Source organism: Cucurbita pepo, chromosome 3, assembly GCF_057944985.1.
Source record: "Cucurbita pepo subsp. pepo isolate OVF chromosome 3, ASM5794498v1, whole genome shotgun sequence".
Taxonomy (NCBI): Eukaryota; Viridiplantae; Streptophyta; class Magnoliopsida; order Cucurbitales; family Cucurbitaceae; genus Cucurbita; species Cucurbita pepo.
This window is the reverse complement of record NC_141800.1, coordinates 8,496,112-8,507,176: the sequence shown is the minus strand read 5'-3', so window position 1 is coordinate 8,507,176 and position 11,065 is coordinate 8,496,112. Positions and strand designations below refer to the sequence as shown.

Here is an 11,065-nt window from a genome sequence, read left to right as displayed (position 1 = left end):
ATTGTAACTAGCATAGAGTAATTGAAGCTCCACATGAAGTAATTTAAAGTTCCCATTACTTAACTAAAGTTCATCTCATCTTTAAAGAAGCATGGTTTGCACTTAAGTTCATGAAATGCTTATAGATTCCAACTCTTAGTACTACTAATGCCAGTATGTTTCGTATGAGTTTGTCATAAATGAAACTAAGGTCCATTCAATACAACTTTATTTTGTTGTCATAGAGGCAAAATAGAAGAATTAAATCAAACAAACTGATAAACTAAACCGAATCAATCCAACCCAAATTGATTAGTTTGTTTCCTTTGTTGGGCTGTTGGTTTATTTGATAATCCTCGTATATTATAACAATTCAATATAAAATGCCTTACTTACAAGTAAAATATTAGACCATCAACTTTTCATTTTATAGCCGTCCAACCACATAGAGAAAAATATATTTGAGTAGAAGCAAAAAAAATATTGGGTATTTAAGAAAAGGCATTTGGTTTAGTGGTACGACCCTCACTTACGGTGCAACCTCAAATGCCCCTATATCTAAATCTTTTCTTATCAAAGAACTTCATATTTATTCATATTTATATAAACTTGTTGTTCCTATTATTTACTTTTCAAACATACCTCTTAACTTCTCTACATCAATTGTTGGGCAACAAAGTCGACATAAAGGAATTAGAAAAGAGATATCAAAACTTAAACATGTTCGCCTTAATTTTTGTTTTTTTTTTCTTTATTACATAAGATGGCAAGTATAAAGCATTGGGATGTAAAGAAAGACTTTAGGTTGCTACTCTTGAAGGGGCATTCCGAGAATCGAACTCGAGACCTCTCGCACCCAAAGCGAGAATCATACCACTAGACCAAATGCCCTTATTATGCCACTTAAAATGTATGTATGAATCCTTGGGCCTAGGTATTAAGGTCGTATTTTGTCATATTGCATGAAACACATGAAGTCCTCGATGCGCTTGAACTGAAGCCTTGGATGTAGAATGTGTCTTAATAACATAATAAGAACAAAGAGCTCTCTACAAGACCTGCTTCAGATTTGGATAGGCATACTCACCAAAATGAAGTAAATAAGTACAATAAAATGACACACGTTAAATACATACATTCCCATGAAATTGTGAATGTGAATGATAATCCAAATAATAATATCAATGCATTCTATGTCGAAGTGATTCATAAATTATACCTAATTTTCTACCATTTTGGACCTATTATTGATGACGAGACATTTAGGATTTTGTGACATGAGAATTGTTGGGATGTAGCTCTGATGGTAGAGTGCTTGCTTTGCATGTGAGAGGTATGTGGATCGATACCCTTCTTCTCCAAAATAATTTATTATTAAATATGTAATTTCTTTTCAATTTTTCCTTAGTCATGACATGTTGAGTAGCGATATTACTAGGGTTTTGTGGTGCAAGTATTGTGGGAATGTAGCTCAGATGGTAGAGCGCGCACCCGCATCTCCAAAAGAAACTATTTGGTTTTTATTATTAATATTTTATTTCTGTTCAATCTTTCCTTATTTATGACATAATAAGCGGAGATATTTTTTTCATTTTCACAATTATTGATGACGGGTCATTTAGGGGTTTATAATGTAAGAATCGTGGGGATGTAGCTCAGATGGTAGAGCTTCCCATGTTGGAAGTACGGGATTGATACCTTCCTTCTCCAAATGAATCGATTATTAAATATATTATTTCTTTTCAAAATTTTCATATTTACTACATGATGAGCAGAGATAGTTTTTCATTTTCACTATTATTAAGGACGAGATGTTTAGGGTTTTGTAACATAAGAATTGTGGGTACGTAGCTCAGATGGTAAAGCGCTTGCTTTGTATGCGAGAGGTATAGGGATTGATACCTTACATCTCTAAAATAAAACTATCTATTATTAAATATATTTTTTACTTTCAATTTTCCCTCATTCATGTCATGACATGTTGAGTAGCAATATTTCTTCATTTTCATTATTATTGAAATTAAATCCAGGCCACTAACTTCTTTGGTGGGGAGACTATAAATATCCTAATGTCCTCAAATTATTATTATGTAAAAATTAGATTCCAGAGGAATGAAATTGATCTCTCAAGTTTAGAAGTTCCCCTTAAAAATTCGAGCATTATCTCTACCATTTCTAAGTTTCACTATTATTGAGATTAAATCGAGGTCACTAACTTCTTTTGTCGGGAGACTATAAATATCCTCCTGTCCTCAAGTTATTATGTAAAAATTAGATTTAAGAGGAATGAAATTGATCTCTCAAGTTTAGAAGTTCTCCTCCCTACCATTTCTAAGTTTCAAGCAATTATTATGTGAAAATTAGATTTTAGAGGAATAAAATTGATCTCTCGAGTTTAGAAGTTTCCCTTAAAAATTCGAGCATTATCTCTACCATTTCTAAGTTTCAACCAATTGTTGGGGGTAGAATTGCACATGAGTCTATCAAGTTAGATTGTGTGGTTGAGTGAAATTCTCAACCTTCTACTTATTTTTGGGATTTATTCTCTTCCTATTCATTGTAATTTATTCTAATACAAACAAGTTTGTCTTTTAGGGAATGTATTAAACACATGGGTTTATTAATTACTGTGAACTTTTATTTAAAAGGAAGTAAATACAAATAGAGTAAGTATATATACCAATAAAAGAGGAAATATGTTTACTAGAACATTTTTTTTTAATATGAGATAGAAGTAAACATATCCGTAAAAAGAAACTACATAAACTTAAAGAAGTTGATCCCATTTTACAATATAAATATTGTTAAAGGATAGCAAAGAAGTAGTTTTGACATATCAATGTAGGTTTTGAAAACTAAAATTAAAAAATTAAAAAATTAAAAAATTAAAAAAATTAAAAAATATATATAACATAAAAGTTGTTTTCAAAAACTTAGTTTGTGGTGAAATTTTGCTTAAAATTCAAATGTATTGTTTCAATATCTATCCCAAAGGAATGCATATGCTTTAGTGGCAATGCAGCTTCAACCAAAATAATTTGAGCTTGGTCATTCATAATCTTACCGGTACAAGGTAGGAATTATAGGATATGAACTTTATTTATGTCAATATTTTTTACATTCAATTTTCCCTTATTCCTGACATGTAGAGTAGCGATATTTCTTCATTTTCACTATTATTGATGACGGAAAATTTAGGGTTTTGTGATTTAAGAGTTGTGGGTATTTAGCCAGATGGTAGAGCGCCTGCATAGCATGCGAAAGGTACGGGGATCTATACCCTGCATCTTCAAAAGAAACTATTTGTTATTCATATTTTATTTCTATTCAATCTTTCTTTATTTATGACATAATGAGCCGAGATATTTTTTTATTTACACAATTATTGATGACCGGACGTTTATTATTTTCCAATGTAAGAGTTGTGCGGATGTAGATCAAATGGTAGAGCACTTGCTTCTCATGTGGGTAGTACGGGGATCAATACCTTGCATCTCCAAATGAATGAATTATTAAATATATTATTTCTTTTCAAAATTTTCATATTTACGATATAATGAGCAGGTATAGTTTTTCATTTTCACTATTATTGATGACGAGACGTTTAGGGTTTTGTGATATAAGAATCGTGGGGATGTAGTTCAGATGGTAGAGCGCTTGCTTTGCATGCGAGAGGTATGGGGATTGATACCCTACATCTCCAAAACAAAACTATTTATTATTAAAAATGTTATTTCTTTTAAGTTTTCCTTATTCATGACATGTTAAGTAGCGATATTTCTTCATTTTCACTATTATTGATGATGGAAAATTTAGGGTTTTGTGATGCAAGAATTCCGGGGATGTAGCTCAGATGGTAGAGCGCTCGCTTAGCATGCGAGAGGTACGGGGATCGATACCCCGCATCTCCAAAAGAAACTCTATTCAATCTTTCCTTATTTATGACATCATGAGCCGAATTAGTTTTTTCATTTTCACTATTATTGATGACAGGACGTTTAGGGTTTTCTGATGTAAGAATCAGAATCATCATAATGTAGATTAGATTAAGAAACTCTATTCAATCTTTCCTTATTTATGACATCATGAGCCGAGTTATTTTTCATTTTCACTATTATTGATGACGGGACGTTTAAGGTTTTCTGATGTAAGAATCAGAATCATCAGAATGTAGATTAGATTAAGAAACTCTATTCAATCTTTCCTTATTTATGACATCATGAGCGGAGATATTTTTTCATTTTCACTATTATTGATGACGGGACGTTTAGGGTTTTCTGATGTAAGAATCAGAATCATCAGAATGTAGATTAGATTTTAGATCGCTTTCTTAGCATGTGAGAAGTATGGGGATCCTGAGAATGTAGATTAGATTTTAGATCTTAGCATGTGAGAAGTATGGGGATCCTGAGAATGTAGATTAGATTTTAGATCGCTTTCTTATCTTGGGGATCCTGAGAATGTAGATTAGATTTTAGATCGCTTTCTTAGCATGTGAGAAGTATGGGGATCCATACTCGCATCTCTAAAGGATTAATGAGTAGCGATATTTTATCATTTTCACTATTATTGATGATAAGACGTTTAGGGTTTTATGTCGTAAGAATCTTGGGGATGTAGCTCAGGTGGTAGAGCGCTCGCTCTGCATGCGAGAAGTATAGGGATCGATACCCCGCATCTCCAAAATAAAACTATCTATTATTAAATATTTCTTCATTTTCACTATTACTAAAGACAGAAAATTTAGGATTTTGTGGTGCAAGTAATGTGGGGATGTAGCTCGTAGAGCGCTCGCGAGGTATGGGGATTGATACCTCATTTGAATCATGGGGATGTAGCTTAGATGGTAGAGCACTTGCTTTGCAAGATGGGGACTGGGACTTATCTATTATTAAATATTTCTTCATTTTCACTATTACTAAAGACAGAAAATTTAGGATTTTGTGGTGCAACTAATGTGGGGATGTAGCTCGTAGAGCGCTCGCGAGGTATGGGGATTGATACCTCATTTGAATCATGGGGATGTAGCTTAGATGGTAGAGCACTTGCTTTGCAAGATGGGGACTGGGACTGGTACGGCATCTCTAAAGGATAACTATAAATTATTAAATATATTAATTATTTTCAATTTATTTTTATTTATGACATAATGTGCAGAGATAGTTTTTTATTTTCACTCTTATTGATGACGAGACATTTAGGGTTTTGTGATGTAAGAATCGTGTGAATGTAGCTCAGATGGTAGAGTACTCGCTTAGCATGCGAGAGGTATGGCGATCAATACCTCTTATCTCCGAAAGAATCTATTCGTTAAATATTTCTTCATTTTCACTATTATTTATGAGAGAAAATTTAGAGTTTTGTGATATAAGAGTTGTGGGGATGTAGCTTAGATGGTAGAGCGTTCGCTTAGCATGCAAGAGGTATAGGGATCGTTACTTTGCATATTTGCATCTCTAGAAGAAAATATATTTCCTTATTTATGACATAATGAGCAGAGATATTTTTTGCTTGGGATGTAGCTCAAATGGTTTTATTTCTATTCAATCTTTTCTTATTTTGATATATTGAGCATAGATATTTTTTTATTTTCACTATTATTGGTGATAGTAGGTTTAGGATTTGATGACGTAAGAATTGTGGGGATGTAGGTCAGATGGTAGAGCGCTAGCTTCGCATGTGAGAAGTACGGTGCGATACCCTGCATCTCCAAAGGAATCCTACTACCAAATATTCTATTTCTATTTCAAATTTTTCTTATTTATGATATAATGAGAAGGGATAGTTTTCATTTTCAATATTTTATTCTATTCAATTTTTCCTTATTTTTTACCTAATGAGCAGAAATATTTTTTCATTTTCACTATTATTCATGACCTGCAGTTTTGGGTTTTGGGTTTTGTTAGGTAAGAATTATGGGGATTAAGCTAAGATGGTAGAGTGCATCTCCTAAAGAAACTATTAGTTATTAATATTTTATTTCTATTCAATCTTTCCTTATTTTTAACATAACGATCAGAAATATTTTTTCATTTTCACGACGCACAGTTTTGGGTTTTGTTATGCAAGAATTGTGGAAATGTAGCTAAGATGGTACTGTGCTCTGTTTGCATGCGATGGTACAGGGATCGATACCTTGAACACCCCGCTCTGTATTCCTAAATGCTCTATAATATGGTGGTGCCTTAATGGGATAGATATTTTATATGGGCTGTATACACCTTTAAATGTGGTTTGCTACTCGCAAAAAAGATAGGGATAGTTAAATTTTTAAGTCACTTTTGAGAAGTATGGTGCAGGATAAATTGGATTATTGCCTATTATTTCTAAGAATATATTAAGTCTTGGGACTAATGTTTGTCATTTGTAGAGATGACATATAACCGAGGAATTCATAGTACCGTTCTCCTTTAAAGAAATTCATAGTACCACTCATTTGTTCTCCTTCTGAAAATGTTTATGGATTTAATCTGCCTATTATTTCTATGAATATTAAGTCTTGAGACGAATGTTTGCCATTTGTGAGATGGCATATAATAGAGCAATTCATAGTATCGTTCTCCTTTAGAGCAATTCATAGTACTACTCATTGTTCTCCTTTTGAAGATATTTATGGATTTAATCCACTTACTCCTCTTGATTTGCTTCCTATTCATTCTAATATTTTTTGAGTAAAGCAACCACAAGTAAGGCAGATCTGATCAAAACATTGCATAAACAGGTGAAAGGAGACAATTGAGAAACAAAAAGTTATTTTAAGAATTAAATATTTTTGTGAGTAAAGCAACCATAATTAAGGTCTGATCAAAACATTCCATAAAGAGGTGAACGAGACAATTGAGAAACAAAATTTCAAAGTTGCTTAAAGAATTAACAAAGGATGGAAGGAAATGATTTTTCAACCCGATAACTGGGTTTGGATACATTTTCGCAAGGAGCGATTTCCATCTTAAAGGAAGAAAAAGTTACATCCAAGAGGGGATAACCCTAATCAAGTCCTTAAAGTAATTAATAACAATGCATATAAAATGATCTTCCTGGAGAATTTTCAACACATTCTACTTTCAATTTTTAATGTTGTTGACTTGAGTCCTTTTGATGTAGGTGATGATTTTTCTGATTCGAGGACGAATCCTTTTGAAGAGGGCGAAGATGATAAGGATCACAGTGATCCAAATGTTCCAACTAGACCAGCCAAGAAGATTCAACAAGCATTTATTCTTCATCTATAAAATTGGATAGGCTTTGTTCAACTCTCATTTCATGTGTTACAAGCTTATTCGATTGAGAAAGAACCATTTGGAGCTTTAGAAGTGAATATTTACACAGTTGAAGTGAAGATGAAGTTGCAAGCATCATTACATGAGTTGTTAGAAAACTTTATTTATTTTTAATTCATAAAGTATGTAATGGTCAAATTGACCTGGTCATTGGTGGAGATTCAAGTGGATTGAGATTAAATCCAGACCACTAACTTCTTTTGTGGGGAGACTATATATATCCTCAAATTATTATCTACAAATCAGATTTTAGAGGAATGAAATTGATCTCTGAAGTTCAGATGTTCCCCTTAAAAATAAGCATTATCTCTCTCATTTCTTAGTTTCAAGCAATTGTTGGGGGTAGAATTGCGTTTCCGGTAGAATTGCACATGAGTCTATCAAGTTTGATTGCGTGGTTGAGTGAAAATTCTCAACCTTCTACTTATTTTCGAGATTTCTTCTCTTCCTATTCATTGTAATTATCTTAATACAAACAAATTTGTTTTTTCGGAGAATGTATTAAACACATGGGTTTATTAATTACGGTAAACTTTTATTTAAAATGAAGTAAATACAAATGGAGTAAGTATTTAAAATATATTAAGCAACTGGGTTTATTAATTATGTTTACTAGCACATTTTTTTTAAACATGAAATAGAAGTAAACTTAGTAATAAAAAGAAACTAAATAAACTTAAAAGCATATAAATATTGTTAAAGGGTAGCAAAGAAGTAGTTTTGACATATCTAGGTTTTGACAACTAAAATTAAAAACTAAAAAAATTAATAAATTAAAAATTAAAAAATAAATATAAAATAAAAGTGTTTTCAAAAACTTAGTTTGTGGTGAAATTTATCTATCCCAAAGGAATGCATATGCTCTAGTGGCAATGCAACGGAATGCATATGCTCTAGTGGCAATGCAACTTCAACCAAAATAATTTGAGTTGGGTCATTCATAATCGCAAAGATACACGGTAGGAATTATAGGATATGAACTTTATTTATGTCAATATTTCTTAATAATATTAATTGAACTACATCCAATTGATTTGAAGAACAAATTCTATTATGTGATGGACAATGTGAAATTAACGTGGCAATAATAGTAGGTTCTAAAGCACAAAAAAAAAAAATACATGGATAAATTTCAAATCTTGAGGCACACAAAATACATGGACTAGCAACTAAAAATGATTGATCCACGTCAAAGGCATTTGGTTTAGTGGTATGATTCTTATTTCGGGTGCGAGAGGTCTTGAGTTCACAATTATATCAAATTAAATAGTTTGTTGGTTTCTTTGTTGGGTTGTTGGTTTATTTGATAACTCCTTGAATATTAGAATAATTCTGGGTTGTTGGTTTATTTGATAATCCTTGAATATTAGAATAATTCAATATTACTAATATTCAATATTAACATGTCTTACTTACCATCTTAGGAAACAAAAATTAAGGCGAGCAACCTAGTGCTTTAATAAATACTCTTCCTTATGATTACATATTAATGGTGTAATATGTTGAATGGCCGGTCAAGACCTCAATGTATTTATAGATCTGTAACAAAGGATAAATCAATAGATTATCTAATCTGGACAATGAAAGATTGGATTGGGGGACAGATAGGTGGCACCAATGTTGTCATGCCACATGCTATAGGCGATCAGGGACAGATAGGTGGCACTAATATGTTGTCACGCCAGGCTAGGCGATCGTGCTTGCGAAATCCCAAGCTCACGCAAGAGGACTTCGATCCAGGTTAATTTGGCAGTGGCATAAGCAACCGCCTTGCGAGAAACAGTCGATTATTTTCGTGCTTGCGAAATCCCGAGCTCACGCAAGAGGACTTGGATCCAGGTTAATTTGGCAGTGGCATAAGCAACCGCCTTGCGAGAAACAGTCGATTATTTCCTTGAACTCCTGGAGATAAGATTGCCACCAAAGAAGAGCGGGATACCATAACCGCGGAGGAGATAAGCTGATAAGCTGATGATAATCTTTTTCAACTGTGTTCATTAACTTAGTAGCCGTAGCAGATAAGCTGATGATAATCTTTTTCAACTGTGTTTATTAACTTACCCTACAGCTAATTGTGTAAGACCCATTAAACGTAACATACCTTATAGCTAATTGTATAAGACCCATTAAACGTATGTATCAAATAAACATACCTTAACATACCTTAGTAGCCGTAGCAGATAAGCTGATGATAATCTTTTTCAACTGTGTACTTACCCTACAGCTAATTGTGTAAGACCCATTAAACGTAACATACCTTATAGCTAATTGTATAAGACCCATTAAACGAATCAATCTCTAGATGAAGAATTTTGTACTCACAGTTCTAAATTTGAAACTTAAAATGTTTACAGAAAGTAAACAGATGGGTTCCAATGTTCCGAGCCTCCATTTGCTTATTTTTCTTTAAACTCTCCTAGAAAAACTAACTATTTGGGCTCTTAATGAATCAATCTCTAGATGAAGAATTTTGGACGCAAAGTTCTAAATTTGAAACTTAAAACGTTTACATAAAGTAAACAGATGGGTTCCAACGTTTCGAGCCTCCATTTGCTTATTTTTCTTTAAACTCTCTTAGAAAACTAACTATTTGGGCTCTCGAATGTTGGATATGGAGGCTGACTATTTGCAGTAAAAATCTGATAGAGTAGGCGATCCATTTGCCTAATATATATAAATATATATACTAAATATTTATATATAGTAGGCGGTTATATCTGTTAAATCTATATATATAATAAATTAAAATTATATATATACCCATTAGTCGATGCTTTCAAAATGTACATTTCTCATTCTTCATACCCTCTCTTTGCCTACTTCATTAATACAAAACTTTTAGTCAATATATCTCCTTACATTTTCTCTATCATGTTTTTTGTGTTCATTTAGATCGAGTGTGTGCGTTGTTGTGTGAACCTAATAATGGGCATCAGAGCGAGGCGAGATTCACCGCGATCTGTGAGGATGGAAAGTTCAAAGACAATAATTGAAAAGTTTGATGGATTCGATATCAGTTTCTAGAAGATGTAGATTGAAGATTATATGTACCATAAAAATCTTTAGAAACCCCTTTTGGGGGTGAAGCCGGATACCATAACCGCGGTGGAGTGGAAACTCAAGGATCGTAACACCTTACGGTTGATCTGGTTGATGCTGTCCAGAAACACGACGTTCAACATCATCAAAGAGAAGATGACATTGGGCCTATTGAAGGTGTTGTCGAATATGTACGAAAATTCGTCGGCTATGAAGAAGATGTTGTCAAATATATACAAATGTCTGAAGGTAGATTTGTTGCAGATCATATAAATTAGTTCAACGTGATTGTCAGTCAATTGAGCTCAGTGGAAATTATGTTTAAAAAATGAAATTAAAGCTTTAATTTTGATGTCATCTTTACCCGAGACGTGGTATACTGTTGTTGCTGCAATCAACAGTTCACGAGAATCTAATAAACTTAAGTTTGATGAAATTCGAGATGTCGGTAAAAGTATTCCCAAATGGGAAATTAGAGATTCATCTGGCAATACTCTCAGTGTTGATCGAAGGGAAAGAAGTAAATCAAAGAGCCCAAACAAACATGGGCGATCAAAATAAAGGGATCGAGAAAATTCTCCAAACAAATCAAACATAAAGTGTTAAAAATGTGGAGAAAAATGACACTTTCGGACAAATTGTACAAAATTGAAGAAAAGAAAAATCACAATATATTATTTCTTTTCAATTTTTTCTTATTTACGACATAATGAGCCCGGATAATTGTGGGGATGTACCCCAGATGGTAGAGCAATTATTTTGCATGC

General features: G+C 32.9%; 2 non-coding genes across 2 annotated transcripts; one reads left to right on the top strand and one right to left on the bottom strand.

Annotated features, from left to right (window-relative positions):
* Window positions 1-798: 798 nt before the first annotated feature.
* TRNAP-UGG (transfer RNA proline (anticodon UGG)) lies at window positions 799-870 on the bottom strand. The gene has a single exon. It is a non-coding gene; the product is annotated as a tRNA-Pro (tRNA).
* Window positions 871-3,817: 2,947 nt separating this feature from the next.
* Window positions 3,818-3,890, top strand: TRNAA-AGC (transfer RNA alanine (anticodon AGC)). The gene has a single exon. It is a non-coding gene; the product is annotated as a tRNA-Ala (tRNA).
* Window positions 3,891-11,065: the final 7,175 nt, after the last annotated feature.